At 45.2% G+C, this 24384-nt stretch overlaps 19 non-coding genes across 19 annotated transcripts; all 19 read right to left on the bottom strand.

Moving 5' to 3' along the window:
* Positions 1-1026: 1026 nt before the first annotated feature.
* trnas-gcu (transfer RNA serine (anticodon GCU)) lies at positions 1027-1108 on the bottom strand. The gene has a single exon. It is a non-coding gene; the product is annotated as a tRNA-Ser (tRNA).
* Positions 1109-7500: 6392 nt separating this feature from the next.
* Positions 7501-7582, bottom strand: trnas-gcu (transfer RNA serine (anticodon GCU)). The gene has a single exon. It is a non-coding gene; the product is annotated as a tRNA-Ser (tRNA).
* Positions 7583-9157: 1575 nt separating this feature from the next.
* Positions 9158-9239, bottom strand: trnas-gcu (transfer RNA serine (anticodon GCU)). Its single transcript has one exon. It is a non-coding gene; the product is annotated as a tRNA-Ser (tRNA).
* Positions 9240-9714: 475 nt separating this feature from the next.
* Positions 9715-9796, bottom strand: trnas-gcu (transfer RNA serine (anticodon GCU)). The gene has a single exon. It is a non-coding gene; the product is annotated as a tRNA-Ser (tRNA).
* Positions 9797-10264: 468 nt separating this feature from the next.
* trnas-gcu (transfer RNA serine (anticodon GCU)) lies at positions 10265-10346 on the bottom strand. Its single transcript has one exon. It is a non-coding gene; the product is annotated as a tRNA-Ser (tRNA).
* A 1024-nt stretch (positions 10347-11370) lies between these two features.
* Positions 11371-11452, bottom strand: trnas-gcu (transfer RNA serine (anticodon GCU)). The gene has a single exon. It is a non-coding gene; the product is annotated as a tRNA-Ser (tRNA).
* Positions 11453-11927: 475 nt separating this feature from the next.
* trnas-gcu (transfer RNA serine (anticodon GCU)) lies at positions 11928-12009 on the bottom strand. Its single transcript has one exon. It is a non-coding gene; the product is annotated as a tRNA-Ser (tRNA).
* Positions 12010-12484: 475 nt separating this feature from the next.
* Positions 12485-12566, bottom strand: trnas-gcu (transfer RNA serine (anticodon GCU)). The gene has a single exon. It is a non-coding gene; the product is annotated as a tRNA-Ser (tRNA).
* Positions 12567-13041: 475 nt separating this feature from the next.
* Positions 13042-13123, bottom strand: trnas-gcu (transfer RNA serine (anticodon GCU)). Its single transcript has one exon. It is a non-coding gene; the product is annotated as a tRNA-Ser (tRNA).
* Positions 13124-13598: 475 nt separating this feature from the next.
* Positions 13599-13680, bottom strand: trnas-gcu (transfer RNA serine (anticodon GCU)). The gene has a single exon. It is a non-coding gene; the product is annotated as a tRNA-Ser (tRNA).
* A 475-nt stretch (positions 13681-14155) lies between these two features.
* trnas-gcu (transfer RNA serine (anticodon GCU)) lies at positions 14156-14237 on the bottom strand. Its single transcript has one exon. It is a non-coding gene; the product is annotated as a tRNA-Ser (tRNA).
* Positions 14238-15274: 1037 nt separating this feature from the next.
* Positions 15275-15356, bottom strand: trnas-gcu (transfer RNA serine (anticodon GCU)). Its single transcript has one exon. It is a non-coding gene; the product is annotated as a tRNA-Ser (tRNA).
* Positions 15357-15831: 475 nt separating this feature from the next.
* On the bottom strand, positions 15832-15913 carry trnas-gcu (transfer RNA serine (anticodon GCU)). The gene has a single exon. It is a non-coding gene; the product is annotated as a tRNA-Ser (tRNA).
* Positions 15914-16388: 475 nt separating this feature from the next.
* On the bottom strand, positions 16389-16470 carry trnas-gcu (transfer RNA serine (anticodon GCU)). The gene has a single exon. It is a non-coding gene; the product is annotated as a tRNA-Ser (tRNA).
* Positions 16471-17486: 1016 nt separating this feature from the next.
* On the bottom strand, positions 17487-17568 carry trnas-gcu (transfer RNA serine (anticodon GCU)). The gene has a single exon. It is a non-coding gene; the product is annotated as a tRNA-Ser (tRNA).
* A 473-nt stretch (positions 17569-18041) lies between these two features.
* Positions 18042-18123, bottom strand: trnas-gcu (transfer RNA serine (anticodon GCU)). The gene has a single exon. It is a non-coding gene; the product is annotated as a tRNA-Ser (tRNA).
* Positions 18124-20252: 2129 nt separating this feature from the next.
* trnas-gcu (transfer RNA serine (anticodon GCU)) lies at positions 20253-20334 on the bottom strand. Its single transcript has one exon. It is a non-coding gene; the product is annotated as a tRNA-Ser (tRNA).
* A 1558-nt stretch (positions 20335-21892) lies between these two features.
* On the bottom strand, positions 21893-21974 carry trnas-gcu (transfer RNA serine (anticodon GCU)). The gene has a single exon. It is a non-coding gene; the product is annotated as a tRNA-Ser (tRNA).
* Positions 21975-23533: 1559 nt separating this feature from the next.
* trnas-gcu (transfer RNA serine (anticodon GCU)) lies at positions 23534-23615 on the bottom strand. The gene has a single exon. It is a non-coding gene; the product is annotated as a tRNA-Ser (tRNA).
* Between the last annotated feature and the right edge of the window lie 769 nt (positions 23616-24384).

Here is a 24384-nt window from a genome sequence, read left to right as displayed (position 1 = left end):
CTATCTGGCAAATTACCTTACAAAACTGTAGTTGCTGTATCGAAACCCTTGAATGAAATCTATGAAAGTTAGGCAGAGCAATGGCAGGGCCATGTGTCGATCCAATCGAGACATTTAACAAATCTGTTGTCAGGCCGAGTTGCCTCAAGTGCTTGATGCGGTGTGTTGAGGTGTCGGTTCAAATCCCAGCATTGAGGTTGCCCTTGGAAAAGCTATTCTTCAATTCATGAATCTTATCAGTTTCTCTAGGATTGTGGAGGGATTCTATATTCATGTGGGGCCATGCAAGAGAGGAAGTATGTTTTGTGAAGAGGTTGGTGTTTTGATCCACACATGTAGTTCATCGCCTTCACCACTAAGATACCAATTCCTGTGCTCTCGCGGTGGCAGTCGGCCATCTTACCAGTGTTTGTGAAAGTCAAAATCTTCCAATGCCATAATAAAGCACAGAATTGTACTGGTTACACGATGAGGATGGGATTAGAACCCATGCATGCAGAGCACAATGGATTAGCAGTCCATCGCCTTAACCACTCGGCCACCTCATCCTGTAATACCTATCTGGCAAATTACCTTAAAAAACTGTAGTTGCTGTATCGAAACCCTTGAATGAAATCTATGAAAGTTAGGCAGAGCAATGGCAGAGCCATGTGTCGATCCCATCGAGACATTTAACAAATCTGTTGTCAGGCCGAGTTGTCTCAAGTGCTTGATGCTGTGTGTTGAGGTGTCGGATCAAATCACACCATTGAGGTTGCCCTTGGAAAAGCTATTCTTCAATTCATGAATCTTATCAGTTTCTCTAGGATTGTGGAGGGATTGCCCTATATTCATGTGGGGCCATGCAAGAGAGGAAGTATGTTTTGTGAAGAGGTTGGTGTTTTGATCCACACATGTAGTTCATCGCCTTCACCACTAAGATACCAATTCCTGTGCTCTCGCGGTGGCAGTCGGCCATCTTACCAGTGTTTGTGAAAGTCAAAATCTTCCAATGCCATAATAAAGTACAGAATTGACATGGTTACACGATGAGGATGGGATTCGAACCCATGCATGCAGAGCACAATGGATTAGCAGTCCATCGCCTTAACCACTCGGCCACCTCATCCTGTAATAACTACCTGGCAAATGACCTTAAAAAACTGTAGTTGCTGTATCGAAACCCTTGAATGAAATCTATGAAAGTTAGGCAGAGCAATGGCAGAGCCATGTGTCGATCCCATCGAGACATTTAACAAATCTGTTGTCAGGCCGAGTTGCCTCAAGTGCTTGATGCGGTGTGTTGAGGTGTCGGTTCAAATCCCAGCATTGAGGTTGCCCCTGGAAAAGCTATTCTTCAATACATGAATCTTATCAGTTTCTCTAGGATTGTGGAGGGATTCTATATTCATGTGGGTCCAGGCAAGAGAGGAAGTATGTTTTGTGAAGAGGTTGGTGTTTTGATCCACACATGTAGTTCATCGCCTTCACCACTAAGATACCAATTCCTGTGCTCTCGCGGTGGCAGTCGGCCATCTTACCAGTGTTTGTTAAAGTCAAAACCTTCCAATGCCATAATAAAGTACAGAATTGTACTGGTTACACAATGAGGATGGGATTCGAACCCATGCATGCAGAGCACAATGGATTAGCAGTCCATCGCCTTAACCACTCGGCCACCACATCCTGTTATACTTATCTGGCAAATGACCTTAAAAAACTGTAATAATATAATAATAATAATAATAATAATATATGCCATTTAGCAGACGCTTTTATCCAAAGCGACTTACAGTCATGTGTGCATACATTCTACGTATGGGTGGTCCCGGGAATCGAACCCACTACCCTGGCGTTACAAGCGCCATGCTCTACCAACTGAGCTACAGAAGGACCATGTAGTTGCTGTATCGAAACCCTTGAATGAAATCTATGAAAGTTAGGCAGAGCAATGGCAGAGACATGTGTCGATCCCATCGAGACATTTAACAAATCTGTTGTCAGGCCGAGTTGTCTCAAGTGCTTGACGCGGTGTGTTGAGGTGTCGGATCAAATCACACCATTAAGGTTGCCCTTGGAAAAGCTATTCTTCAATTCATGAATCTTATCAGTTTCTCTAGGATTGTGGAGGGATTCTATATTCATGTGGGCCATGCAAGAGAGGAAGTATGTTTTGTGAAGAGGTTGGTGTTTTGATCCACACATGTAGTTCATCGCCTTCACCACTAAGATACCAATTCCTGTGCTCTCGCGGTAGCAGTCGGCCATCTTACCAGTGTTTGTGAAAGTCAAAATCTTCCAATGCCATAATAAAGTACAGAATTGTACTGGTTACACGATGAGGATGGGATTCAAACCCATGCATGCAGAGCACAATGGATTAGCAGTCCATCGCCTTAACCACTCGGCCACCTCATCCTGTAATAGCTGTCTGGCAAATGACCTGAAAAAACTGTAGTTGCTATATCGAAACCCTTGAATGAAATCTATGAAAGTTAGGCAGAGCAATGGCAGAGCCATGTGTCGATCCCATCGAGACATTTAACAAATCTGTTGTCAGGCCGAGTTGTCTCAAGTGCTTGATGCGGTGTGTTGAGGTGTCGGATCAAATCACACCATTGCCCTTGGAAAAGCTATTCTTCAATTCATGAATCTTATCAGTTTCTCTAGGATTGTGGAGGGATTCTATATTCATGTGGGGCCATGCAAGAGAGGAAGTATGTTTTGTGAAGAGGTTGGTGTTTTGATCCACACATGTCGTTCATCGCCTTCACCACTAAGACACCAAGTCCTGTGCTGTCGGTTACACAATGAGGATGGGATTCGAACACATGCATGCAGAGCACAATGGATTAGCAGTCCATCGCCTTAACCACTCGGCCACCTTATCCTGTAATACTTACGTGGCAAATTACCTTAAAAAACTGTATTTTTTTTATTTATTTTTTACTTCCGGGTTGGAGCGAGCGGTCTCATCCGCACTTCGCTCCGCAGGTAGTATAACTTTTCATTACATTTCATTACATTTCATTATAGTACAACGGTTTGATTTGTCTAATCTCAGCAATTTCTTCTTAGCTAGCTACATAGCCGTCTTTGTATCAAAGATAACTGCGTAATTATCGTATTTTCTCTAACGTAGTCTACACTGCTATCTGCCCAGCAGCTAGCCAGCTAGCAAACGTCCACCGTCTACCGAATAGCAGCACTGTAGAAACTATTACACTCAACTGTACGACTTGATTAGTGTAGTGTTAGCTAGCTACATAGTTGTCTTTGCTGCCATCTTCAGTGTTTGATGAAAGCCTTCGTATCCAAGATAATTGTGTAGTTTAGAGTGTGTAGTCTTAGAGTGATTATCTTAATTTACCGAGGTTAGCTAGCCAGCTATTTGTCGTCCTTAACATAGGAGACACTGCTAGCTAGCCAACAGCTAGCCAACGTCTACCGAATAGAACTTCTGCACTCAACAACCCGGTCGCATTCCGCTTCGCTCCACAGGTAGTATCACATTTTCATTTCATTTCATTACACCACAACGGTTTGATTTGTTTGATCGTAGCTAGCTTCATAGCTAGCTACATAGACGTCTTTGTATCAAAGATAATTGTGTAGTCTAGAGCGATTTTCTAGGTTAGCTAGCCAGCTATTGTCGTTCTTTTAACGCAACGTAACGTAATCAACACTGCTAGCTAGCCAGCTAGCCCCCGAATAGCAGCACTGTAGAAACTATTACACTCAACGTAACGACTTGATTAGTGTAGTGTCAACAACGCAGCCACTGCCAGCTAGCCTACAAAGTCAACAACGCAGCCACTGCCAGCTAGCCTACTTCAGCAGTACTGTATCATTTTAATCATTTTAGTCAATAAGATTCTTGCTACGTAAGATTAACTTTCTGAACATTCGAGACGTGTAGTCCACTTGTCATTCCAATCTCCTTGCATTAGCGTAGCCTCTTCTGTAGCCTGTCAACTATGTGTCTGTCTATCCCTGTTCTCTCCTCTCTGCACAGACCATACAAACGCTCCACACCGCATGGCCGCGGCCACCTAATCTGGTGGTCCCAGCGCACGACCCACGTGGAGTTCCAGGTCTCCGGTAGCCTCTGGAACTTCCGATCTGCGGCCAACAAGGCAGAGTTCATCTCAGCCTATGCCTCCCTCCAGTCCCTCGACTTCTTGGCACTGACAGAAACATGGATCACCACAGATAACACTGCTACTCCTACTGCTCTCTCTTCGTCCGCCCACGTGTTCTCGCACACCCCGAGAGCTTCTGGTCAGCGGGGTGGTGGCACCGGGAGAGGTTGGTCTTGGAAAAGCTCATCTCTCCCAAGTGGTCATTCTCTCTTTCTCCCCTTACCCATCTGTCTATCGCCTCCTTTGAATTCCATGCTGTCACAGTTACCAGCCCTTTCAAGCTTAACATCCTTATCATTTATCGCCCTCCAGGTCCCCTCGGAGAGTTCATCAATGAGCTTGATGCCTTGATAAGCTCCTTTCCTGAGGACGGCTCACCTCTCACAGTTCTGGGCAACTTTAACCTCCCCACGTCTACCTTTGACTCATTCCTCTCTGCCTCCTTCTTTCCACTCCTCTCCTCTTTTGACCTCACCCTCTCACCTTCCCCCACACTCACAAGGCAGGCAATACGCTCGACCTCATCTTTACTAGATGCTGTTCTTCCACTAACCTCATTGCAACTCCCCTCCAAGTCTCCGACCACTACCTTGTATCCTTTTCCCTCTCGCTCTCATCCAACACTTCCCACACTGCCCCTACTCGGATGGTATCGCGCCGTCCCAACCTTCGCTCTCTCTCAAATCCCACCATTGCCCCGCTACTCTCTCCTCTTCCATCCTATCATCTCTTCCCTCTGCTCAAACCTTCTCCAACCTATCTCCTGATTCTGCCTCCTCAACCCTCCTCTCCTCCCTTTCTGCATCCTTTGACTCTCTATGTCCCCTATCCTCCAGGCCGGCTCGGTCCTCCCCTCCCGCTCCGTGGCTCGACGACTCATTGCGAGCTCACAGAACAGGGCTCCGGGCAGCCGAGCGGAAATGGAGGAAAACTCGCCTCCCTGCGGACCTGGCATCCTTTCACTCCCTCCTCTCTACATTTGTCTCCTCTGTCTCTGCTGCTAAAGCCACTTTCTACCACTCTAAATTCCAAGCATCTGCCTCTAACCCTAGGAAGCTCTTTGCCACCTTCTCCTCCCTCCTGAATCCCCCCTCATCCCTCTCTGCAGATGACTTCGTCAACCATTTTGAAAAGAAGGTCGACGACATCCGATCCTCGTTTGCTAAGTCAAATGACACCGCTGGTTCTGCTCACACTGCCCTACCCTATGCTCTGACCTCTTTCTCCCCTCTCTCTGCAGATGAAATCTCGCGTCTTGTGACGGCCGGCCGCCCAACAACCTGCCCGCTTGACCCTATCCCCTCCTCTCTTCTCCAGACCATTTCCGGAGACCTTCTCCCTTACCTCACCTCGCTCATCAACTCATCCCTGACCGCTGGCTACGTCCCTTCCGTCTTCAAGAGAGCGAGTTGCACCCCTTCTGAAAAAACCTACACTCGATCCCTCCGATGTCAACAACTACAGACCAGTATCCCTTCTTTCTTTTCTCTCCAAAACTCTTGAACGTGCCGTCCTTAGCCAGATCTCCCGCTATCTCTCTCAGAATGACATTCTTGATCAAAATCAGTCAGGTTTCAAGACTAGTAATTCAACTGAGACTGCTCTTCTCTGTATCACAGAGGCGCTCTGCACTGCTAAAGCTAACTCTCTCTCCTCTGCTCTCATCCTTCTAGACCTATCGGCTGCCTTCGATACTGTGAACCATCAGATCCTCCTCTCCACCCTCTCCGAGTTGGGCATCTCCGGCGCGGCCCACGCTTGGATTGCGTCCTACCTGACAGGTCGCTCCTACCAGGTGGCGTGGCGAGAATCTGTCTCCTCACCACGCGCTCTCACCACTGGTGTCCCCCAGGGCTCTGTTCTAGGCTCTCTCCTATTCTCGCTATACACCAAGTCACTTGGCTCTGTCATAACCTCACATGGTCTCTCCTATCATTGCTATGCAGACGACACACAATTAATCTTCTCCTTTCCCCTTCTGATGACCAGGTGGCGAATCGCATCTCTGCATGTCTGGCAGACATATCAGTGTGGATGACGGATCACCACCTCAAGCTGAACCTCGGCAAGACGGAGCTGCTCTTCCTCCCGGGAAGGACTGCCCGTTCCATGATCTCGCCATCACGGTTGACAACTCCATTGTGTCCTCCTCCCAGAGCGCTAAGAACCTTGGCGTGATCCTGGACAACACCCTGTCGTTCTCAACTAACATCAAGGCGGTGGCCCGTTCCTGTAGGTTCATGCTCTACAACATCCGCAGAGTACGACCCTGCCTCACACAGGAAGCGGCGCAGGTCCTAATCCAGGCACTTGTCATCTCCCGTCTGGATTACTGCAACTCACTGTTGGCTGGGCTCCCTGCCTGTGCCATTAAACCCCTACAACTCATCCAGAACGCCGCAGCCCGTCTGGTGTTCAACCTTCCCAAGTTCTCTCACGTCACCCCGCTCCTCCGCTCTCTCCACTGGCTTCCAGTTGAAGTCGCATCCGCTACAAGACCATGGTGCTTGCCTACGGAGCTGTGAGGGGAACGGCACCTCAGTACCTCCAGGCTCTGATCAGGCCCTACACCCAAACAAGGGCACTGCGTTCATCCACCTCTGGCCTGCTCACCTCCCTACCACTGAGGAAGTACAGTTCCCGCTCAGCCCAGTCAAAACTGTTCGCTGCTCTGGCCCCCAATGGTGGAACAATACATGCCACTCCCTCACGACGCCAGGACAGCGGAGTCAATCACCACCTTCCGGAGACACCTGAAACCCCACCTCTTTAAGGAATACCTAGGATAGGATAAAGTAATCCTTCTCACCCCCCCCCTTAAAAGATTTAGATGCACTATTGTAAAGTGGCTGTTCCACTGGATGTCATAAGGTGAATGCACCAATTTGTAAGTCGCTCTGGATAAGAGCGTCTGCTACATGACTTAAATGTAAATGTAAATGTAATGTAAATGTAGTTGCTGTATCGAAACCCTTGAATGAAATCTATGAAAGTTTGGCAGAGCAATGGCAGGGCCATGTATCGATCCCATCGAGACATTTAACAAATCTGTTGTCAGGCCGAGTTGCCTCAAGTGCTTGATGCGGTGTGTTGAGGTGTCGGTTCAAATACCAGCATTGAGGTTGCCCTTGGAAAAGCTATTCTTCAATTCATGAATCTTATCAGTTTCTCTAGGATTGTGGAGTGATTCTATATTCATGTGGGGCCATGCAAGAGAGGAAGTATGTTTTGTGAAGAGGTTGGTGTTTTGATCCACAAATGTCGTTCATCGCCTTCACCACTAAGACACCTAGTCCTGTGCTGTCGGCCATCTTACCAGTGTTTGTGAAAGTCAAAATCTTCCAATGCCATAATTAAGTACAGAATTATACTGGTTACACGATGAGGATGGGATTCGAACCCATGCATGCAGAGCACAATGGATTAGCAGTCCATCGCCTTCACCACTCGGCCACCCCATCCTGTAACACTTACGTGGCAAATGACCTTAAAAAACTGTAGTTGCTGTATCGAAACCCTTGAATGAAATCTATGAATGTTAGGCAGAGCAATGGCAGAGCCATGTGTCGATCCCATCGAGACATTTAACAAATCTGTTGTCAGACCGAGTTGCCTCAAGTGCTTGATGCGGTGTGTTGAGGTGTCGGTTCAAATCACACCATTGAGGTTGCCCTTGGAAAAGCTATTCTTCAATACATGAATCTTATCAGTTTCTCTAGGATTGTGGAGGGATTCTATATTCATGTGGGCCATGCAAGAGAGGAAGTATGTTTTGTGAAGAGGTTGGTGTTTTGATCCACACATGTAGTTCATCGCCTTCACCACTAAGACACCAAGTCCTGTGCTGTCGCTGTGGCAGTCGGCCATCTTACCAGTGTTTGTTAAAGTCAAAACCTTCCAATGCCATAATAAAGTACAGAATTGTACTGGTTACACAATGAGGATGGGATTCAAAACCATGCATGCAGAGCACAATGGATTAGCAGTCCATCGCCTTCACCACTCGGCCACCCCATCCTGTAACACTTACGTAGCAAATGACCTTAAAAAACTGTACTTGCTGTATCGAAACCCTTGAATGAAATCTATGAAAGTTTGGCAGAGCAATGGCAGGGCCATCCAATCGAGACATTTAACAAATCTGTTGTCAGGCCGAGTTGCCTCAAGTGCTTGATGCGGTGTGTTGAGGTGTCGGTTCAAATACCAGCATTGAGGTTGCCCTTGGAAAAGCTATTCTTCAATACATGAATCTTATCAGTTTCTCTAGGATTGTGGAGTGATTCTATATTCATGTGGGGCCGTGCAAGAGAGGAAGTATATTTGTGAAGAGGTTGGTGTTTTGATCCACACATATAGTTCATCGTTTTCACCACTAAGATACCAAGTCCTGTGCTCTCGCGGTGGCAGTCGGCCATCTTACCAGTGTTTGTTAAAGTCAAAACCTTCCAATGCCATAATAAAGTACAGAATTGTACTGGTTACACGATGAGGATGTGATTCGAACCCATGCATGCAGAGCACAATGGATTAGCAGTCCATCGCCTTAACCACTCGGCCACCTCATCCTGTAATATCTATCTGGCAAATGACCTTAAAAAACTGTAGTTGCTGTATCGAAACCCTTGAATGAAATCTATGAAAGTTAGGCAGAGCAATGGCAGGGCCATCGATCCCATCGAGACATTTAACAAATCTGTTGTCAGGCCGAGTTGCCTCAAGTGCTTGATGCGGTGTGTTGAGGTGTCGGTTCAAATACCAGCATTGAGGTTGCCCTTGGAAAAGCTATTCTTCAATACATGAATCTTATCAGTTTCTCTAGGATTGTGGAGTGATTCTATATTCATGTGGGGCCATGCAAGAGAGGAAGTATGTTTTGTGAAGAGGTTGGTGTTTTGATCCACACATATAGTTCATCGTTTTCACCACTAAGATACCAAGTCCTGTGCTCTCGCGGTGGCAGTTGGCCATCTTACCAGTGTTTGTGAAAGTCAAAACCTTCCAATGCCATAATAAAGTACAGAATTGTACTGGTTACACGATGAGGATGGGATTCGAACCCATGCATGCAGAGCACAATGGATTAGCAGTCCATCGCCTTAACCACTCGGCCACCTCATCCTGTAATATCTATCTGGCAAATGACCTTAAAAAACTGTAGTTGCTGTATCGAAACCCTTGAATGAAATCTATGAAAGTTAGGCAGAGCAATGGCAGAGCCATGTGTCGATCCCATCGAGACATTTAACAAATCTGTTGTCAGGCCGAGTTGCCTCAAGTGCTTGATGCGGTGTGTTGAGGTGTCGGTTCAAATACCAGCATTGAGGTTGCCCTTGGAAAAGCTATTCTTCAATACCTGAATCTTATCAGTTTCTCTAGGATTGTGGAGTGATTCTATATTCATGTGGGGCCATGCAAGAGAGGAAGTATGTTTTGTGAAGAGGTTGGTGTTTTGATCCACACATGTAGTTCATCGCCTTCACCACTAAGACACCAAGTCCTGTGCTCTCGCGGTGGCAGTCGGCCATCTTCAGTGTTTGTGAAAGTCAAAACCTTCCAATGCCATAATAAAGTACAGAGTATTGTACTGGTTACACGATGAGGATGGGATTCGAACCCATGCATGCAGAGCACAATGGATTAGCAGTCCATCGCCTTAACCACTCGGCCACCTCATCCTGTAATACCTATCTGGCAAATGACCTTAAAAAACTGTAGTTGCTGTATCGAAACCCTTGAATGAAATCTATGAAAGTTAGGCAGAGCAATGGCAGGGCCTATCCAATCGAGACATTTAACAAATCTGTTGTCAGGCCGAGTTGCCTCAAGTGCTTGATGCGGTGTGTTGAGGTGTCGGTTCAAATCACACCATTGAGGTTGCCCTTGGAAAAGCTATTCTTCAATACATGAATCTTATCAGTTTCTCTAGGATTGTGGAGGGATTCTATATTCATGTGGGGCCATGCAAGAGAGGAAGTATGTTTTGTGAAGAGGTTGGTGTTTTGATCCACACATGTAGTTCATCGCCTTCACCACTAAGATACCAAGTCCTGTGCTCTCGCGGTGGCAGTCGGCCATCTTACCAGTGTTTGTTAAAGTCAAAACCTTCCAATGCCATAATAAAGTACAGAATTGTACTGGTTACACGATGAGGATGGGATTCGAACCCATGCATGCAGAGCACAATGGATTAGCAGTCCATCGCCTTAACCACTCGGCCACCTCATCCTGTAATATCTATCTGGCAAATGACCTTAAAAACTGTAGTTGCTGTATCGAAACCCTTGAATGAAATCTATGAAAGTTAGGCAGAGCAATGGCAGGGCCATCCAATCGAGACATTTAACAAATCTGTTGTCAGGCCGAGTTGCCTCAAGTGCTTGATGCGGTGTGTTGAGGTGTCGGTTCAAATCACACCATTGAGGTTGCCCTTGGAAAAGCTATTCTTCAATACATGAATCTTATCAGTTTCTTTAGGATTGTGGAGGGATTCTATATTCATGTGGGCCATGCAAGAGAGGAAGTATGTTTTGTGAAGAGGTTGGTGTTTTGATCCACACATGAAGTTCATCGCCTTCACCACTAAGACACCAAGTCCTGTGCTCTAGCGGTGGCAGTCGGCCATCTTACCAGTGTTTGTGAAAGTCAAAATTTTCCAATGCCATAATTAAGTACAGAATTATACTGGTTACACGATGAGGATGGGATTCGAACCCATGCATGCAGAGGACAATGCATGCATGGGTTAGCAGTCCTTAACCACTCGGCCACCTCATCCTGTAATACCTATCTGGCAAATGACCTTAAAAACTGTAGTTGCTGTATAGTTGCTGTATCGAAACCCTTGAATGAAATCAATGAAAGTTAGGCAGAGCAATGGCAGGGCCATGTGTCGATCCAATCGAGACATTTAACAAATCTGTTCTCAGGCCGAGTTGCCTCAAGTGCTTGATGTGGTGTGTTGAGGTGTCGGTTCAAATACCAGCATTGAGGTTGCCCTTGGAAAAGCTATTCTTCAATACATGAATCTTATCAGTTTCTCTAGGATTGTGGAGTGATTCTATATTCATGTGGTGCCATGCAAGAGAGGAAGTATGTTTTGTGAAGAGGTTGGTGTTTTGATCCACACATGTAGTTCATCGCCTTCACCACTAAGATACCAAGTCCTGTGCTCTCGCGGTGGCAGTCGGCCATCTTCCCAGTCTCAAAACCTTCCAATGCCATAATAAAGTACAGAATTGTACTGGTTACACGATGAGGATGGGATTCGAACCCATGCATGCAGAGCACAATGGATTAGCAGTCCATCGCCTTAACCACTCGGCCACCTCATCCTGTAATATCTATCTGGCAAATGACCTTAAAAAACTGTAGTTGCTGTATCGAAACCCTTGAATGAAATCTATGAAAGTTAGGCAGAGCAATGGCAGAGCCATGTGTCGATCCCATCGAGACATTTAACAAATCTGTTGTCAGGCCGAGTTGTCTCAAGTGCTTGATGCTGTGTGTTGAGGTGTCGGATCAAATCACACCATTGAGGTTGCCCTTGGAAAAGCTATTCTTCAATTCATGAATCTTATCAGTTTCTCTAGGATTGTGGAGGGATTCTATATTCATGTGGGGCCATGCAAGAGAGGAAGTATGTTTTGTGAAGAGGTTGGTGTTTTGATCCACACATGTAGTTCATCGCCTTCACCACTAAGATACCAATTCCTGTGCTCTCGCGGTGGCAGTCAGCCATCTTACCAGTGTTTGTGAAAGTCAAAATCTTCCAATGCCATAATAAAGTACAGAATTGTACTGGTGACACGATGAGGATGGGATTCGAACCCATGCATGCAGAGCACAATGGATTAGCAGTCCATCGCCTTAACCACTCGGCCACCTCATCCTGTAATAACTACCTGGCAAATGACCTTAAAAAACTGTAGTTGCTGTATCGAAACCCTTGAATGAAATCTATGAAAGTTAGGCAGAGCAATGGCAGAGCCATGTGTCGATCCCATCGAGACATTTAACAAATCTGTTGTCAGGCCGAGTTGTCTCAAGTGCTTGATGCTGTGTGTTGAGGTGTCGGATCAAATCACACCATTGAGGTTGCCCTTGGAAAAGCTATTCTTCAATTCATGAATCTTATCAGTTTCTCTAGGATTGTGGAGGGATTCTATATTCATGTGGGGCCATGCAAGAGAGGAAGTATGTTTTGTGAAGAGGTTGGTGTTTTGATCCACACATGTAGTTCATCGCCTTCACCACTAAGATACCAATTCCTGTGCTCTCGCGGTGGCAGTCGGCCATCTTACCAGTGTTTGTGAAAGTCAAAATCTTCCAATGCCATAATAAAGTACAGAATTGTCATGGTTACACGATGAGGATGGGATTCGAACCCATGCATGCAGAGCACAATGGATTAGCAGTCCATCGCCTTAACCACTCGGCCACCTCATCCTGTAATAACTACCTGGCAAATGACCTTAAAAAACTGTAGTTGCTGTATCGAAACCCTTGAATGAAATCTATGAAAGTTAGGCAGAGCAATGGCAGAGCCATGTGTCGATCCCATCGAGACATTTAACAAATCTGTTGTCAGGCCGAGTTGTCTCAAGTGCTTGATGCTGTGTGTTGAGGTGTCGGATCAAATCACACCATTGAGGTTGCCCTTGGAAAAGCTATTCTTCAATTCATGAATCTTATCAGTTTCTCTAGGATTGTGGAGGGATTCTATATTCATGTGGGGCCATGCAAGAGAGGAAGTATGTTTTGTGAAGAGGTTGGTGTTTTGATCCACACATGTAGTTCATCGCCTTCACCACTAAGATACCAATTCCTGTGCTCTCGCGGTGGCAGTCGGCCATCTTACCAGTGTTTGTGAAAGTCAAAATCTTCCAATGCCATAATAAAGTACAGAATTGTCATGGTTACACGATGAGGATGGGATTCGAACCCATGCATGCAGAGCACAATGGATTAGCAGTCCATCGCCTTAACCACTCGGCCACCTCATCCTGTAATAACTATCTGGCAAATGACCTTAAAAAACTGTAGTTGCTGTATCGAAACCCTTGAATGAAATCTATGAAAGTTAGGCAGAGCAATGGCAGAGCCATGTGTCGATCCCATCGAGACATTTAACAAATCTGTTGTCAGGCCGAGTTGTCTCAAGTGCTTGATGCTGTGTGTTGAGGTGTCGGATCAAATCACACCATTGAGGTTGCCCTTGGAAAAGCTATTCTTCAATTCATGAATCTTATCAGTTTCTCTAGGATTGTGGAGGGATTCTATATTCATGTGGGGCCATGCAAGAGAGGAAGTATGTTTTGTGAAGAGGTTGGTGTTTTGATCCACACATGTAGTTCATCGCCTTCACCACTAAGATACCAATTCCTGTGCTCTCGCGGTGGCAGTCGGCCATCTTACCAGTGTTTGTGAAAGTCAAAATCTTCCAATGCCATAATAAAGTACAGAATTGTCATGGTTACACGATGAGGATGGGATTCGAACCCATGCATGCAGAGCACAATGGATTAGCAGTCCATCGCCTTAACCACTCGGCCACCTCATCCTGTAATAACTACCTGGCAAATGACCTTAAAAAACTGTAGTTGCTGTATCGAAACCCTTGAATGAAATCTATGAAAGTTAGGCAGAGCAATGGCAGAGCCATGTGTCGATCCCATCGAGACATTTAACAAATCTGTTGTCAGGCCGAGTTGCCTCAAGTGCTTGATGCGGTGTGTTGAGGTGTCGGTTCAAATCCCAGCATTGAGGTTGCCCCTGGAAAAGCTATTCTTCAATACATGAATCTTATCAGTTTCTCTAGGATTGTGGAGGGATTCTATATTCATGTGGGGCCATGCAAGAGAGGAAGTATGTTTTGTGAAGAGGTTGGTGTTTTGATCCACACATGTAGTTCATCGCCTTCACCACTAAGATACCAATTCCTGTGCTCTCGCGGTGGCAGTCGGCCATCTTACCAGTGTTTGTGAAAGTCAAAATCTTCCAATGCCATAATAAAGTACAGAATTGTCATGGTTACACGATGAGGATGGGATTCGAACCCATGCATGCAGAGCACAATGGATTAGCAGTCCATCGCCTTAACCACTCGGCCACCTCATCCTGTAATACCTATCTGGCAAATTACCTTACAAAACTGTAGTTGCTGTATCGAAACCCTTGAATGAAATCTATGAAAGTTAGGCAGAGCAATGGCAGGGCCATGTGTCGATCCAATCGAGACATTTAACAAATCTGTTGTCAGGCCGAGTTGCCTCAAGTGCTTGATGCGGTGTGTTGAGGTGTCGGTTCAAATCACACCATTGAGGTTGCCCTTGGAAAAGCTATTCTTCAATTCATGAATCTTATCAGTTTCTCTAGGATTGTGGAGGGATTCTATATTCATGTGGGGCCATGCAAGAGAGGAAGTATGTTTTGTGAAGAGGTTGGTGTTTTGATCCACACATGTAGTTCATCGCCTTCACCACTAAGATACCAATTCCTGTGCTCTCGCGGTGGCAGTCGGCCATCTTACCAGTGTTTGTGAAAGTCAAAATCTTCCAATGCCATAATAAAGCACAGAATTGTACTGGTTACACGATGAGGATGGGATTAGAACCCATGCATGCAGAGCACAATGGATTAGCAGTCCATCGCCTTAACCACTCGGCCACCTCATCCTGTAATACCTATCTGGCAAATGACCTTAAAAACTGTAGTTGCTGCCACTGTATCGAAACCCTTGAATGAAATCTATGAAAGTTAGGCAGAGCAATGGCAGAGCCATGTGTCGATCCCATCGAGACATTTAACAAATCTGTTGTCAGGCCGAGTTGTCTCAAGTGCTTGATGCTGTGTGTTGAGGTGTCGGATCAAATCACACCATTGAGGTTGCCCTTGGAAAAGCTATTCTTCAATTCATGAATCTTATCAGTTTCTCTAGGATTGTGGAGGGATTCTATATTCATGTGGGGCCATGCAAGAGAGGAAGTATGTTTTGTGAAGAGGTTGGTGTTTTGATCCACACATGTAGTTCATCGCCTTCACCACTAAGATACCAATTCCTGTGCTCTCGCGGTGGCAGTCAGCCATCTTACCAGTGTTTGTGAAAGTCAAAATCTTCCAATGCCATAATAAAGTACAGAATTGTCATGGTTACACGATGAGGATGGGATTCGAACCCATGCATGCAGAGCACAATGGATTAGCAGTCCATCGCCTTAACCACTCGGCCACCTCATCCTGTAATAACTACCTGGCAAATGACCTTAAAAAACTGTAGTTGCTGTATCGAAACCCTTGAATGAAATCTATGAAAGTTAGGCAGAGCAATGGCAGAGCCATGTGTCGATCCCATCGAGACATTTAACAAATCTGTTGTCAGGCCGAGTTGTCTCAAGTGCTTGATGCTGTGTGTTGAGGTGTCGGATCAAATCACACCATTGAGGTTGCCCTTGGAAAAGCTATTCTTCAATTCATGAATCTTATCAGTTTCTCTAGGATTGTGGAGGGATTCTATATTCATGTGGGGCCATGCAAGAGAGGAAGTATGTTTTGTGAAGAGGTTGGTGTTTTGATCCACACATGTAGTTCATCGCCTTCACCACTAAGATACCAATTCCTGTGCTCTCGCGGTGGCAGTCGGCCATCTTACCAGTGTTTGTGAAAGTCAAAATCTTCCAATGCCATAATAAAGTACAGAATTGTCATGGTTACACGATGAGGATGGGATTCGAACCCATGCATGCAGAGCACAATGGATTAGCAGTCCATCGCCTTAACCACTCGGCCACCTCATCCTGTAATAACTACCTGGCAAATGACCTTAAAAAACTGTAGTTGCTGTATCGAAACCCTTGAATGAAATCTATGAAAGTTAGGCAGAGCAATGGCAGAGCCATGTGTCGATCCCATCGAGACATTTAACAAATCTGTTGTCAGGCCGAGTTGCCTCAAGTGCTTGATGCGGTGTGTTGAGGTGTCGGTTCAAATCCCAGCATTGAGGTTGCCCCTGGAAAAGCTATTCTTCAATACATGAATCTTATCAGTTTCTCTAGGATTGTGGAGGGATTCTATATTCATGTGGGTCCAGGCAAGAGAGGAAGTATGTTTTGTGAAGAGGTTGGTGTTTTGATCCACACATGTAGTTCATCGCCTTCACCACTAAGATACCAATTCCTGTGCTCTCGCGGTGGCAGTCGGCCATCTTACCAGTGTTTGTGAAAGTCAAAATCTTCCAATGCCATAATAAAGTACAGAATTGTACTGGTTACACGATGAGGATGGGATTCGAACCCATGCATGCAGAGCACAATGGATTAGCAGTCCATCGCCTTAACCACTCGGCCACCTCATCCTGTAATACCTATCTGGCAAATTACCTTAAAAAACTGTAGTTGCTGTATCGAAACCCTTGAATGAAATCTATGAAAGTCAGGCAGAGCAATGGCAGGGCCATGTGTCGATCCAATCGAGACATTTAACAAATCTGTTGTCAGGCCGAGTTGCCTCAAGTGCTTGATGCGGTGTGTTGAGGTGTCGGTTCAAATCCCAGCATTGAGGTTGCCCTTGGAAAAGCTATTCTTCAATACATGAATCTTATCAGTTTCTCTAGGATTGTGGAGTGATTCTATATTCATGTGGGGCCATGCAAGAGAGGAAGTATGTTTTGTGAAGAGGTTGGTGTTTTGATCCACACATGTAGTTCATCGCCTTCACCACTAAGATACCAATTCCTGTGCTCTCGCGGTGGCAGTCGGCCATCTTACCAGTGTTTGTGAAAGTCAAAATCTTCCAATGCCATAATAAAGTACAGAATTGTACTGGTTACACCACGATGAGGATGGGATTTGAACCCATGCATGCAGAGCACAATGGATTAGCAGTCCATCACCTTAACCACTCGGCCACCTCATCCTGTAATAGCTGTCTGGCAAATGACCTTAAAAACTGTAGTTGCTATATCGAAACCCTTGAATGAAATCTATGAAAGTTAGGCAGAGCAATGGCAGAGCCATGTGTCGATCCCATCGAGACATTTAACAAATCTGTTGTCAGGCCGAGTTGTCTCAAGTGCTTGATGCGGTGTGTTGAGGTGTCAGATCAAATCACACCATTGCCCTTGGAAAAGCTATTCTTCAATTCATGAATCTTATCAGTTTCTCTAGGATTGTGGAGGGATTCTATATTCATGTGGGGCCATGCAAGAGAGGAAGTATGTTTTGTGAAGAGGTTGGTGTTTTGATCCACACATGTCGTTCATCGCCTTCACCACTAAGAAACCAAGTCCTGTGCTGTCGGCCATCTTAACAGTGTTTGTGAAAGTCAAAATCTTCCAATGCCATAATTAACTACAGAATTATACTGGTTACACGATGAGGATGGGATTCGAACCCATGCATGCAGAGCACAATGGATTAGCAGTCCATCGCCTTAACCACTCGGCCACCCCATCCTGTAACACTTACGTGGCAAATGACCTTAAAAAACTGTAGTTGCTGTATCGAAACCCTTGAATGAAATCTATGAAAGTTAGGCAGAGCAATGGCAGAGCCATGTGTCGATCCCATCGAGACATTTAACAAATCTGTTGTCAGGCCGAGTTGCCTCAAGTGCTTGATGCGGTGTGTTGAGGTGTCGGTTCAAATCCCAGCATTGAGGTTGCCCCTGGAAAAGCTATTCTTCAATACATGAATCTTATCAGTTTCTCTAGGATTGTGGAGGGATTCTATATTCATGTGGGGCCATGCAAGAGAGGAAGTATGTTTTGTGAAGAGGTTGGTGTTTTGATCCACACATATAGTTCATCGTTTTCACCACTAAGATACCAAGTCCTGTGCTCGCGGTGGCAGTTGGCCATCTTACCAGTGTTTGTTAAAGTCAAAATCTTCCAATGCCATAATAAAGTACAGAATTGTACTGGTTACACGATGAGGATGGGATTCGAACCCATGCATGCAGAGCACAATGGATTAGCAGTCCATCGCCTTAACCACTCGGCCACCTCATCCTGTAATATCTATCTGGCAAATGACCTTAAAAAACTGTAGTTGCTGTATCGAAACCCTTGAATGAAATCTATGAAAGTTAGGCAGAGCAATGGCAGAGCCATGTGTCGATCCCATCGAGACATTTAACAAATCTGTTGTCAGGCCGAGTTGCCTCAAGTGCTTGATGCGGTGTGTTGAGGTGTCGGTTCAAATACCAGCATTGAGGTTGCCCTTGGAAAAGCTATTCTTCAATACCTGAATCTTATCAGTTTCTCTAGGATTGTGGAGTGATTCTATATTCATGTGGGCCATGCAAGAGAGGAAGTATGTTTTGTGAAGAGGTTGGTGTTTTGATCCACACATGTAGTTCATCGCCTTCACCACTAAGATACCAAGTCCTGTGCTCTCGCGGTGGCAGTCGGCCATCTTACCAGTGTTTGTTAAAGTCAAAACCTTCCAGTGCCATAATAAAGTACAGAATTGTACTGGTTACACGATGAAGATGGGATTCGAACCCATGCATGCAGAGCACAACGGATTAGCAGTCCATCGCCTTAACCACTCGGCCACCTCATCCTGTAATATCTATCTGGCAAATGACCTTAAAAACTGTAGTTGCTGTATCGAAACCCTTGAATGAAATCTATGAAAGTTAGGCAGAGCAATGGCAGGGCCATCCAATCGAGACATTTAACAAATCTGTTGTCAGGCCGAGTTGCCTCAAGTGCTTGATGCGGTGTGTTGAGGTGTCGGTTCAAATCACACCATTGAGGTTGCCCTTGGAAAAGCTATTCTTCAATACATGAATCTTATCAGTTTCTTTAGGATTGTGGAGGGATTCTATATTCATGTGGGCCATGCAAGAGAGGAAGTATGTTTTGTGAAGAGGTTGGTGTTTTGATCCACACATGAAGTTCATCGCCTTCACCACTAAGACACCAAGTCCTGTGCTCTAGCGGTGGCAGTCGGCCATCTTACCAGTGTTTGTGAAAGTCAAAATTTTCCAATGCCATAATTAAGTACAGAATTATACTGGTTACACGATGAGGATGGGATTCGAACCCATGCATGCTGAGCACAATGCATGCAGCAGTCCATCGCCTTAACCACTCGGCCACCTCATCCTGTAATACCTATCTGGCAAATGACCTTAAAAAACTGTAGTTGCTGTATAGTTGCTGTATCGAAACCCTTGAATGAAATCAATGAAAGTTAGGCAGAGCAATGGCAGGGCCATGTGTCGATCCAATCGAGACATTTAACAAATCTGTTGTCAGGCCGAGTTGCCTCAAGTGCTTGATGTGGTGTGTTGAGGTGTCGGTTCAAATACCAGCATTGAGGTTGCCATTGGAAAAGCTATTCTTCAATACATGAATCTTATCAGTTTCTCTAGGATTGTGGAGTGATTCTATATTCATGTGGTGCCATGCAAGAGAGGAAGTATGTTTTGTGAAGAGGTTGGTGTTTTGATCCACACATGTAGTTCATCGCCTTCACCACTAAGATACCAAGTCCTGTGCTCTCGCGGTGGCAGTCGGCCATCTTCCCAGTCTCAAAACCTTCCAATGCCATAATAAAGTACAGAATTGTACTGGTTACACGATGAGGATGGGATTCGAACCCATGCATGCAGAGTACAATGGGTTAGCAGTACAGCGCCTTCACCACTCGGCCACCTCATCCTGTAATATCTATCTGGCAAATGACCTTAAAAAACTGTAGTTGCTGTATCGAAACCCTTGAATGAAATCTATGAAAGTTAGGCAGAGCAATGGCAGGGCCATCCAATCGAGACATTTAACAAATCTGTTGTCAGGCCGAGTTGTCTCAAGTGCTTGATGCGGTGTGTTGAGGTGTCGGTTCAAATCCCACCATTGAGGTTGCCCTTGGAAAAGCTATTTTTCAATACATTAATCTTATCAGTTTCTCTAGGATTGTGGAGGGATTCTATATTCATGTGGGGCCATGCAAGAGAGGAAATATGTTTTGTGAAGAGGTTGGTGTTTTGATCCACACATGTAGTTCATCGCCTTCACCACAAAGATATCATGTCCTGTGCTCTCGCGGTGGCAGTCGGCCATCTTACCAGTGTTTGTGAAAGTCAAAATCTTCCAATGCCATAATAAAGTACAGAATTGTACTGGTTACACGATGAGGATGGGATTCGAACCCATGCATGCTGAGCACAATGGATTAGCAGTCCATCGCCTTAACCACTCGGCCACCTCATCCTGTAATACTTACGTGGCAAATGACCTTAAAAAACTGTAGTTGCTGTATCGAAACCCTTGAATGAAATCTATGAAAGTTAGGCAGAGCAATGGCAGGGCCATCCAATCGAGACATTTAACAAATCTGTTGTCAGGCCGAGTTGCCTCAAGTGCTTGATGCGGTGTGTTGAGGTGTCGGTACCAGCATTGAGGTTGCCCTTGGAAAAGCTATTATTCAATACCTGAATCTTATCAGTTTCTCTAGGATTGTGGAGTGATTCTATATTCATGTGGGGCCATGCAAGAGAGGAAGTATGTTTTGTGAAGAGGTTGGTGTTTTGATCCACACATGTAGTTCATCGCCTTCACCACTAAGATACCAAGTCCTGTGCTCTCGCGGTGGCAGTCGGCCATCTTACCAGTGTTTGTGAAAGTCAAAACCTTCCAATGCCATAATAAACAGAATTGTACTGGTTACACGTTGAGGATGGGATTCGAACCCATGCATGCAGAGCACAATGGATTAGCAGTCCATCGCTTTAACCACTCAGCCACCTCATCCTGTAATACCTATCTGGCAAATGACCTTAAAAAACTGTAGCTGCTGTATCGAAACCCTTGAATGAAATCTATGAAAGTTAGGCAGAGCAATGGCAGAGGTGCCATCCAATCGAGACATTTAACAAATCTGTTGTCAGGCCGAGTTGCCTCAAGTGCTTGATGCTGTGTGTTGAGGTGTCGGTTCAAATCACACCATTGAGGTTGCCCTTGGAAAAGCTATTCTTCAATACATGAATCTTATCAGTTTCTCTAGGATTGTGGAGTGATTATATATTCATGTGGGGCCATGCAAGAGAGGAAGTATGTTTTGTGAAGAGGTTGGTGTTTTGATCCACACATATAGTTCATCGCCTTCACCACTAAGATACCACCTTCCTGTGCTCTCGCGGTGGCAGTCGGCCATCTTACCAGTGTTTGTGATCAAAGTCAAAACCTTCCAATGCCATAATAAAGTAAAGAATTGTACTGGTTACACGATGAGGATGGGATTCGAACCCATGCATGCAGAGCACAATGGATTAGCAGTCCATCGCCTTAACCACTTGGCCACCTCATCCTGTAATATCTATCTGGCAAATGACCTTAAAAACTGTAGTTGCTGTATCGAAACCCTTGAATGAAATCTATGAAAGTTAGGCAGAGCAATGGCAGGGCCACCCAATCGAGACATTTAACAAATCTGTTGTCAGGCCGAGTTGCCTCAAGTGCTTGATGCGGTGTGTTGAGGTGTCGGTTCAAATCACACCATTGAGGTTGCCCTTGGAAAAGCTATTCTTCAATACATGAATCTTATCAGTTTCTCTAGGATTGTGGAGGGATTCTATATTCATGTGGGCCATGCAAGAGAGGAAGTATGTTTTGTGAAGAGGTTGGTGTTTTGATCCACACATGTAGTTCATCGCCTTCACCACTAAGACACCAAGTCCTGTGCTCTCGCGGTGGCAGTCGGCCATCTTACCAGTGTTTGTGAAAGTCAAAAGCTTCCAATGCCATAATAAAGAGAATTGTACTGGTTACACGATGAGGATGGGATTCGAACCCATGCATGCTGAGCACAATGGATTAGCAGTCCATCGCCTTAACCACTCGGCCACCTCATCCTGTAATACTTACGTGGCAAATGACCTTAAAAAACTGTAGTTGCTGTATCGAAACCCTTGAATGAAATCTATGAAAGTTAGGCAGAGCAATGGCAGGGCCATCCAATCGAGACATTTAACAAATCTGTTGTCAGGCCGAGTTGCCTCAAGTGCTTGATGCGGTGTGTTGAGGTGTCGGTTCAAATCCACCATTGAGGTTGCCCTTGGAAAAGCTATTCTTCAATACATGAATCTTATCAGTTTCTTTAGGATTGTGGAGGGATTCTATATTCATGTGGGCCATGCAAGAGAGGAAGTATGTTTTGTGAAGAGGTTGGTGTTTTGATCCACACATGTAGTTCATCGCCTTCACCACTAAGATACCAAGTCCTGTGCTGTCGCGGTGGCAGTCGGCCATCTTACCAGTGTTTGTGAAAGTCAAAACCTTCCAATGCCATAATAAAGTACAGAATTGTACTGGTTACACGATGAGGATGGGATTCGAACCCATGCATGCAGAGCACAATGGATTAGCAGTCCATCGCCTTAACCACTCAGCCACCTCATCCTGTAATATTTATCTGGCAAATGACCTTAAAAAACTGTAGTTGCTGTATCGAAACCCTTGAATGAAATCTATGAAAGTTAGGCAGAGCAATGGCAGGGCCATCCAATCGAGACATTTAACAAATCTGTTGTCAGGCCGAGTTGCCTCAAGTGCTTGATGCTGTGTGTTGAGGTGTCGGTTCAAATCACACCATTGAGGTTGCCCTTGGAAAAGCTATTCTTCAATACATGAATCTTATCAGTTTCTCTAGGATTGTGGAGGATTATATATTCATGTGGGGCCATGCAAGAGAGGAAGTATGTTTTGTGAAGAGGTTGGTGTTTTGATCCACACATGTAGTTCATCGCCTTCACCACTAAGATACCAAGTCCTGTGCTCTCGCGGTGGCAGTCGGCCATCTTACCAGTGTTTGTTAAAGTCAAAACCTTCCAGTGCCATAATAAAGTACAGAATTGTACTGGTTACACGATGAAGATGGGATTCGAACCCATGCATGCAGAGCACAACGGATTAGCAGTCCATCGCCTTAACCACTCGGCCACCTCATCCTGTAATATCTATCTGGCAAATGACCTTAAAAAACTGTAGTTGCTGTATCGAAACCCTTGAATGAAATCTATGAAAGTTAGGCAGAGCAATGGCAGGGCCATCCAATCGAGACATTTAACAAATCTGTTGTCAGGCCGAGTTGCCTCAAGTGCTTGATGCGGTGTGTTGAGGTGTCGGTTCAAATCACACCATTGAGGTTGCCCTTGGAAAAGCTATTCTTCAATACATGAATCTTATCAGATTCTCTAGGATTGTGGAGGGATTCTATATTCATGTGGGCCATGCAAGAGAGGAAGTATGTTTTGTGAAGAGGTTGGTGTTTTGATCCACACATGTAGTTCATCACCTTCACCACTAAGACACCAAGTCCTGTGCTCTCGCGGTGGCAGTCGGCCATCTTACCAGTGTTTGTGAAAGTCAAAACCTTCCAATGCCATAATAAAAGAGAATTGTACTGGTTACACGATGAGGATGGGATTCGAACCCATGCATGCAGAGCACAATGGATTAGCAGTCCATCGCCTTAACCACTCGGCCACCTCATCCTGTAATATCTATCTGGCAAATGACCTTAAAAAACTGTAGTTGCTGTATCGAAACCCTTGAATGAAATCTATGAAAGTTAGGCAGAGCAATGGCAGGGCCATCCAATCGAGACATTTAACAAATCTGTTGTCAGGCCGAGTTGCCTCAAGTGCTTGATGCGGTGTGTTGAGGTGTCGGTTCAAATACCAGCATTGAGGTTGCCCTTGGAAAAGCTATTCTTCAATACCTGAATCTTATCAGTTTCTCTAGGATTGTGGAGTGATTCTATATTCATGTGGGCCATGCAAGAGAGGAAGTATGTTTTGTGAAGAGGTTGGTGTTTTGATCCACACATGTAGTTCATCGCCTTCACCACTAAGACACCAAGTCCTGTGCTGTCGCGGTGGCGGTGGCAGTCGGCCATCTTACCAGTGTTTGTTAAAGTCAAAACCTTCCAATGCCATAATAAAGTACAGAATTGTACTTCTTAGACGATGAGGATGGGATTCGAACCCATGCATGCAGAGCATAATGGATTAGCAGTACATCGCCTTAACCACTCGGCCACCTCATCCTGTAATACCTATCTGGAAAATGAACTTAAAAAACTGTAGTTGCTGTATCGAAACCCTTGAATGAAATCTATGAAAGTTAGGCAGAGCAATGGCAGGGCCATGTGTCGATCCCAATCGAGACATTTAACAAATCTGTTGTCAGGCCGAGTTGCCTCAAGTGCTTGATGCGGTGTGTTGAGGTGTCGGTTCAAATCACAGCATTGAGGTTGCCCTT

Source organism: Oncorhynchus keta, chromosome 24 (assembly GCF_023373465.1).
Source record: "Oncorhynchus keta strain PuntledgeMale-10-30-2019 chromosome 24, Oket_V2, whole genome shotgun sequence".
Taxonomy (NCBI): Eukaryota; Metazoa; Chordata; class Actinopteri; order Salmoniformes; family Salmonidae; genus Oncorhynchus; species Oncorhynchus keta.
This window is presented reverse-complemented; position numbering and strand designations above follow the sequence as displayed.